Here is an 8,214-nt window from a genome sequence, read left to right as displayed (position 1 = left end):
CAACGGCTTAGGCCGAAGCCTTGAAGAACCCAAAACACTGAGCGCCTTGTATCAGAAAAGGCCCAAAGTTGGCCACTTTCCCCTTAGGCCTCTCTTCTTTACACTGCACTATCTATCTATCTATCTATCTATCTAAATAAAAATGTAATGTTTGTTTGTGGGTTTAACATAACTCAAAATCCACTGGAGGAATTGATACCAAATTTGGACACAAGACACTTACTCACCCAAGGAGTTAGTCACTCAAAAGATTGGTTTTGTCATTTGGGAGTTGTAGTTGCTGGGATTTATAGTTCACCTACAATCAAAGAGCATTCTGAACTCCACCAATGATGGAACTGGGCCAAACTTAGCACACAGGACTCCCATGACCAGCAGGAAACGCTGGAAGGGTTTGGTGGGCATTGACATTGAGGTTGGGAGTTGTAGTTCACCTACATCCAGAGAGCACTGTGGACGCAAATAGTGATGGATTTGGTCCAAACTTGGCACAAATATTCCATATGCCCAAATATGAAGACAGATGGAGTTTGGGGGAAATAGTCCTTGACATTTGGGAGTTGTAGTTGCTGGGATTTATAGTTTACCTACAATAAAACAGCATTCTGAATCCCACCAACGACAGAATTGGGGAAAACTTCCCATGACCAACAGAAAATACTTAAGGCCATCCAGTCCAACTCCCTTCACCAGGGCAAGGGTTTTAGGCCCCCGAGTCGCCTCCGGGTGATATGGGCGGGATAGAAATGATGTAAATAATAAATGATGTAAAAATAAATAATAAAGCCCTCCTGACAAAGAGCCATCCAGCCATAGATACGTATAGACATATATGATTCACGCACGGAGATATAGTATAGATCTGGACGGGACCCCTAAAGAAGGACAATTATATGTTGCATGTTCCAGAGTAGTAATGAGAACACTGACAAAGAAACAGCAAGAAATACTGTTTACCCACAAGCATAAAGAAATTACATATATTAGAAACATATATTAGAAACCCACACTTTCTCATTACTTTATTTTCCAGATCACTGCACTGGGCCACAGCAACACATGGCAGGGGATGGCTAGTAATGTATACAGACCCCACAACCTCTGAGGATGCTTGCCATAGATGCAGGCTAGGAAAAATATGGCACCAAAATGGAGTCGTTTGGTTAACTCGCGGATATGGGGGCCTGAGGGGTTTCCGTATCTGCAGTTTAAAGAAACGCAGATTCGGCCTCCCTGGGACGCCTGGAAGGCATCCCAGGCGGGCCGGTGGCCTCCCGCGGCTTGGAAAAGGATAAGTACATGCAATTGATACCTTTGAGTCAAGAAAGAGACACAATGTTTTACTATGGAGAGGTATAGGTTACAATTCAATTAGTCTTTATTAGGGGTATGTTACAATGTTCGGGCTGGGGAGAAAAGCAAAAGGAGAGACCTCAATGTTGGAGAGAGTCCTTGGTTGAGGCTGCTGCTGGGGCACATTTCATCAAAGTTGGCCCAACAGGGCATCCAGGAACTGCGGAACTCCCTGCAGCTGGTCAGATCAGCTGGAAAGCAGGGGCCGCAGGCGGGCCCGCCATCATGACTGGGTTGTTGTAGGTGTTTTATGGCCATGTTCTAGAGGCATTCTCTCCTGATGTTTTGCCTGCATCTATGGCAAGCATCCTCAGAGGTAGTGAGGCAACCACTTAGGCCTAAGCCTTAAAGAACCCAAAACACTGAGCGTCTTTTATCAGAAAAGGCTCAAAATTGGCCACTTTCCCCATAGGCTTTCCCCTTCTTTACACTGCACTATAATTTATACAGACTTCACAACCTCTGAGGATGCTTGCCATAGATGCAGGCGAAACATCAGTTGCTTCTGTTTTTTTTTTGGGGGGGGGGGTGCCTTTATGTCCTTTCAAAAAGTAAGTAAATCTGTCCATATTCTGTCCATATTCTTTATGTACATTTTTAAAAATTTCCATTCTTCTTCCATTGGGTTTTCTTTACTCTTCCAGTTTCTTGCGTATACAATTCTGGCTGCAGTTATCATATAATTGAATAGGATGTCTTGATTCTTATTCATATTCATGTCTGTTATCCCTAATAAATAATATTCACGTTTTATTTGAAATTTTATTTTCAATTTTTTTTGTATAATTTCATGGATCATTTTCCAATTCATTTTTAGCAATTTTACACCTTAATCTCTTTTCCTGTCCATCAACATTATTTATTTATTTACTCCCAAAGTGACCCATTTAAGGTGGAATCAGGTGTCAAAAAGGGATGTGTTATTGCCCCAATGTTATTTTCCATCTTCATTGCTATGATACTTCATCTTGTTGATGGGATGCTTCCCACAGGAGTGGAAATCATCTATCGGACAGATGGCAAGCTATTCAATCTCAACAGACTGAAAGCCAAAACCAAGGTTACAACAACATTTGTTATAGAACTCCAATATGCTGATGATAAGGTTGTCTGTGTGCATTCAGAATACCTACCAACCAGTTTAAACATCGTCACAGAAGCATATGAGAAGCTTGGCCTGTCACTGAACATTGAGAAAACTAGAGTGCTCTTCCAGCAGTCACCAGCTAATCCCTCTCCAACGCCAGAAATACAGCTTAATGCTGTAACATTAGAAAATGTTGACCATTTCCATTATCGTGACAACTACCTCTCCACAAAAGTCAACACTGGCACTGAAATACAACACAGCCTGAGCTCTGCGAGTGCAGCATTTTTCCAAATGAAGCAGAGAGTGTTTGAGGACCGGGACATCCGAAGGAATACCAAGGGGCTTGTTTATAAAGCTACTAGCTTGGGGACCCGGCGTTGCCCGGGTTATTAGAGAAAGTGGGTTATGGCGGTTCTGTATGCCGAGTTTGGTCTTTATTGGTCTTTGGATAATGGCTGCATTATTTTCAGGAAGTGAGTGAAGGTACTTGAAGTCCCTTCATTCATGGCCCATCCTCCTCCAAACAGCAGCAGGATATAGAGTGGGTCATGGGGGCTCTGTGTGCCAAGTTTGGTCTTTATCAGTCATTAGATGAGGGTGGCAGTGGTGTCAGTAAGTGAGTGAAGGTACTGCAAGTCCCATCATCCATTGTCAAATTCTTCCAAACCGCACCAGGATGTAGAGTGGGTCATGCTGGGTCTCTGTGTAAATTGTGGTCCTGATCCATCATTGTTGGCAGTTGTAATGGTCTTAGGAAGGGAGTGCAGGTATTGCAAGTCCCATCGTCCATGGTGCACCCTCCTTCAAACTGCACCTGGATGTAGAGTGCATCATGGAGACTCAGTGTGCCAAGTGTGGTCCTTATCGGTAATTGGATGAGCGTTGCAGTGGTCTCAGGAATTGCGCAAAAATACTGCAAGTCCCATAATCCATGGTCTATCCCCAGCCAAACACACACCAGGAGGTAAAGTGGGTCATGAGAGGTCTATGTGGCAAATTTGGTCCTGATCAGACATTGGATGAGGTTAACAGCGGTCTCAGAATGTGAGTGATGGTACTGTAAGTCCCATCATCCAAAGTCGATCCTCCTTCAAACTGCAGCAGGATGCAGAGTGGGTCATGGGGGCTCTGTGTGCCAAGTTTGATCTTGATCAGACATTAGATGAGGGTTGCAGCTGTCTTGGGAAGGGAGTGGTGGTACTTCAAGTCCCATCATCCATGGTCTGTCCTCCTCAAAAGTGCACCAGGATGTAGAGTGGGTCATGGGGACTCTGTGTGCCAAGTTTGGTCTTGATCAGTCATTGGCAAGGATCTCAGTGGTCTCAGGAAGTGAGTGAAGTGACTGCAAGTCCCATCATCCATTTTCAAATTCTTCCAAACCGCACCAGGATGTAGAGTGGATTATGCGGGCTCTCTGTGTAAATTGTGGTCCTGATCCATCATTGTTGGTAGTTATAATGGTTTTAGGAAGGGAGTGCAGGCATTGCAAGTCCCATCATCCATGGTGCATCTTCCTCCAAGCCACACCAGGATGTAGAGTGGGTCATGGAGAATCAGTGTGCCAAGTTTGGTCTTTATCGGTAATTGGATGAGGGTTGCAGTGGTCTCAAGAATTGAGCAATGGTAGTGCAAGTCCCATAATCCATGGTCCATCCCCGACCAAACCACACCAGGACGTAAAGTGGGTCATGAGAGGTCTATGTGCCAAGTTTGGTCCTGATCAGTCATTGGATGAGGTTAGCAGCGGTCTCAGAATGTGAGTGATGGTACTGCAAGTCCCATCATCCATGGTTCATAGTCCTCCAAACTGCAGTAGGATGTAGAGTGGGTGATGGGGGCTCTGTGTGCCTATTTCGGTCTGTATTGGGAGTGTTCTGACCCAGCCCCTGGCCTTTCCTTTCCTCTCTTTCTCATCTCAGAATCTTGGATTTGAGGCTGGCCAATCAGAGACCATATGCAAATTTCTTTCTGTCATGCCCCATTTCTGCCATGAGCCCTCTTCTCCACCAGGGGCTCCTATTGATGCTGGCCAATCAGAGACCATATGCAAATAGCTCCACAGCGGCAGCCAATCAGAATCTTGGAACTTTCAGGCTAGCCAATCGGAAAGCTGCCACAAACACGTCCGCCCTCCACACTTCTGCCCTTCCACTACAAACACTCTCTTTTATTATATACTAGCTTGGGGGCCCGGCGTTGCCCGGGTTATTAGAGAAAGTGGGTAATGGCAGTTCTGTATGCCAAGTTTGGTCTTTATAGGTCTTTGGATAACAGCTGCATTATTTTCAGGAAGTGAGTGAAGGTACTTGAAGTCCAATCATCCATGGGCCATCCTCCTACAAACAGCAGCAGGATATAGAGTGGGTCATGGGGGCTCTGTGTGCCAAGTTTGGTCTTTATCAGTCATTAGATGAGGGTGGCAGTGGTGTCAGTAAGTGAGTGAAGGTACTGCAAGTCCCATCATGCAAAGTCCATCCCCTTTCAAACTTTCAAGCAGGATGTAGAGTGGATCATGGGGGCTCTGTGTGCCAAGTGTGGTCTTGATTGGTCATTAGAAGAGGGTTGCCGCAATCTTCGGAAGGGAGTGGAGGTACTTGAAGTCCCATCATCCATGGTCTGTCCTCCTCCAAACTGCAGCAGGATGTAGAGTGCGTCATGGAGACTCAGTGTGCCAAGTTTGGTATTTATTGGTAATTGGATGAGGGTTGCAGTGGTCTGAAGAATTGAGCAATGGTACTGCAAGTCCCATAATCCACGGTCCATCCCCGGCCAAACCACACCAGGACGTAAAGTGGGTCATGAGAGATCTCTGTGCGAAGTTTGGTCCTGATCAGTCATTGGATAAGGTTAACAGCGGTTTCAGAATGTGAGTAGTGGTACTGCAAGTCCCATCATCCATGGTCCATCCTCCTCCAAACTGCAGTAGGATGTAGAGTGATGGGGGCTCTGTGTGCCAATTTCAGTCTGTATGGGTAGTGTTCTGACCCAGCCCCCGGCCTTTCCTTTCCTCTCTTTCTCATCTCGGAATGTTGGATTTGAGGCTGGCCAATCAGAGACCATATGCAAAGTTCCTTCTGTCATGCCCCGTTTCTGCCATGAACCCTCTTCTCCACCAGGGGCTCCTATTGAAGCTGCCCAATCAGAGACCATATGCAAATAGCACCACAGCGGCAGCCAATCAGAAAGCTGCCACATATCCCTCCGCCCTACGTCCTCCGCACTTCCAACGCATACAAACTTTGACTTTTATTATATACTAGCTTGGGGACCCGGCGTTGCCCGGGTTATTAGAGAAAGTGGGTAATGGTGGTTCTGTATGCCAAGTTTGATCTTTATTGGTCTTTGGATAACGGCTGCATTATTTTCAGGAAGTGAGTGAAGGTACTTTAAGTCCCATCATCCATGGGCCATCCTCCTACAAACAGCAGCAGGATATAGAGTGGGTCATGGGGGCTTTGTGTGCCAAGTTTGGACTTTATCAGTCATTAGATGAGGGTGGCAGTGGTGTCAGTAAGTGAGTGAAGGTAGTGCAAGTCCCATCATCCAAAGTCCATCCCCTTTCAAACTGCAGCAGGATGTAGAGTGGATCATGAGGGCTCTGTGTGCCAAGTTTGGTCTTGATCGGTCATTAGAAGAGGGTTGCAGCAATGTTTTGAAGGGAGTGAAGGTACTTGAAGTCCCATCATCCATGGTCTGTCCTCCTCCAAACTGTAGCAGGATGCAGAGTGGGTCATTGGAGCTCCATATGCCAAGTTTAGTCTTGATTAGTCATTGGCGAGGGTCTCAGTGGTCTCAGGAAGTGAGCAAAGGTACTGCAAGTCCCATCATCCATCTCCAAATTTTTCCAAACAACACCAGGACGTAACGTGGGTCATGAGAGGTCTATGTGCCAAGTTTGGTCTTGATCCGTCATTGGATGAGGTTTGCAGAGGTCTCAGAATGTGAGTGAAGGTACTGGAAGTCCCATCATCCATGGTGCACCCTTCTCCAAAACTGCAGCAGGATGTAGAGTGGGTCATGGGGGCTCTGTGTGCCAAGTTTGGTCTTGATCGGACATTAGGTGAGGGTTGCAGCAGTCTTGGGTAGTGGAGGTACTTGAAGTCCCATCATCCATGGTCTGTCCTCCTCGAAAGTGCACCAGGATGTAGAGTGGGTCATTGAAGCTCCATGTGCCAAGTTTAGTCTTGATGAGTCATTGGCGAGGGTCTCAGTGGTCTCAGGAAGTGAGTGAAGTGACTGCAAGTCCCATCATCCATTGTCAAATTCTTCCAAACCGCACCAGGATGTAGAGTGAGTCATGTGGGCTCTCTGTGTAAATTGTGGTCCTGATCCATCATTGTTGGCAGTTATAATGGTCTTAGGAAGGGAGTGCAGGTATTGCAAGTCCCATCGTCCATGGTGCATCCTCCTTCAAACTGCACCTGGATGTAGAGTGCGTCATGGAGACTCAGTGTGCCAAGTTTGGTATTTATTGGTAATTGGATGAGGGTTGCAGTGGTCTGAAGAATGAGCAATGGTACTGCAAGTCCCATAATCCACGGTCCATCCCTGGCCAAACCACACCAGGACGTAAAGTGGGTCATGAGAGGTCTCTGTGCAAAGTTTGGTCCTGATCAGTCATTGGATAAGGTTAACAGCGGTCTCAGAATGTGAGTGGTGGTACTGCAAGTCCCATCATCCATGGTTCATAGTCCTCCAAACTGCAGTAGGATGTCGAGTGGGTGATGGGGGCTCTGTGTGCCTATTTCGGTCTGTATTGGGAGTGTTCTGACCCAGCCCCCGGCCTTTCCTTTCCTCTCTTTCTCATCTCGGAATGTTGGAATTGAGGCTGGCCAATCAGAGACCATATGCAAATTTCCTTCTGTCATGCCCGTTTCTGCCATGAACCCTCTTCTCCACCAGGGGCTCCTATTGAAGCTGGCCAATCAGAGACCATATGCAAATAGCACCACAGCGGCAGCCAATCAGAACGCTGCCACATACCCCTTCCGCCCTCCACAATTCCTCTGTCCTTCCCATACAAACAAACACTCTTCTTTATTATATATATAGATATAGATATAGATAGATATAGATAGATATAGATATAGATTGTCCTCCCAACCCTGCTCTACGCCTGCGAGACATGGACTATCTACAGATGTCACATGCAACTCCTGGAATGATTCCATCAGCGTTGCCTCCAAAAAATCCTGCAAATCTCTTGGGAAGACAAGCGGACAAATGTCAGCGTGCTGAAAGAAGCAAAGACCACCAGCACTGAAGCGATGGTCCTCCGCCATCAACTCCGCTGGAGAGGCCACGTTGTCTGTATGCCCGACCACCATCTTCCAAAACAGTTGCTCTTCTCCCAACTCAAGAATAGAAAATGGAATGTTGGTAGGCAGGAAAAAAAGATTTAAAGATGGGCTCAAAACCAACCTTAAAAACTCTGGCATAGACACTGAGAACTGGGAAGTGCTCTAGCTGGAGGTCAGCTGTGACCAGCAGTGTAGAATTTGAAGAGGCACGAATGGAGGGTGAAAGAGAGAAACGTGCCAAGAGGAAGGAGTGCCAAGCCAACTCCGACCGGGACCGCCTTCCACCTGGGAACCGATGTCCTCACTGCAGGAGAAGATGCAGAACAAGAACAGGGCTCCACAGTCACCTACGGACCCATTGCCAGGACACCGATCTTGGCAGATAATCCTACTCGAACAAGGAGAGATCGCCTAAGTAAGTAAGTATTCATTTATTGGAGCTGACTACAGACTTTGCCAAACTACAAACTA

This window comes from Anolis sagrei, chromosome 9 (assembly GCF_037176765.1).
Source record: "Anolis sagrei isolate rAnoSag1 chromosome 9, rAnoSag1.mat, whole genome shotgun sequence".
Taxonomy (NCBI): Eukaryota; Metazoa; Chordata; class Lepidosauria; order Squamata; family Dactyloidae; genus Anolis; species Anolis sagrei.
The sequence above is the reverse complement of the archived record's forward strand: the minus strand, read 5'-3'. Positions refer to the sequence as shown.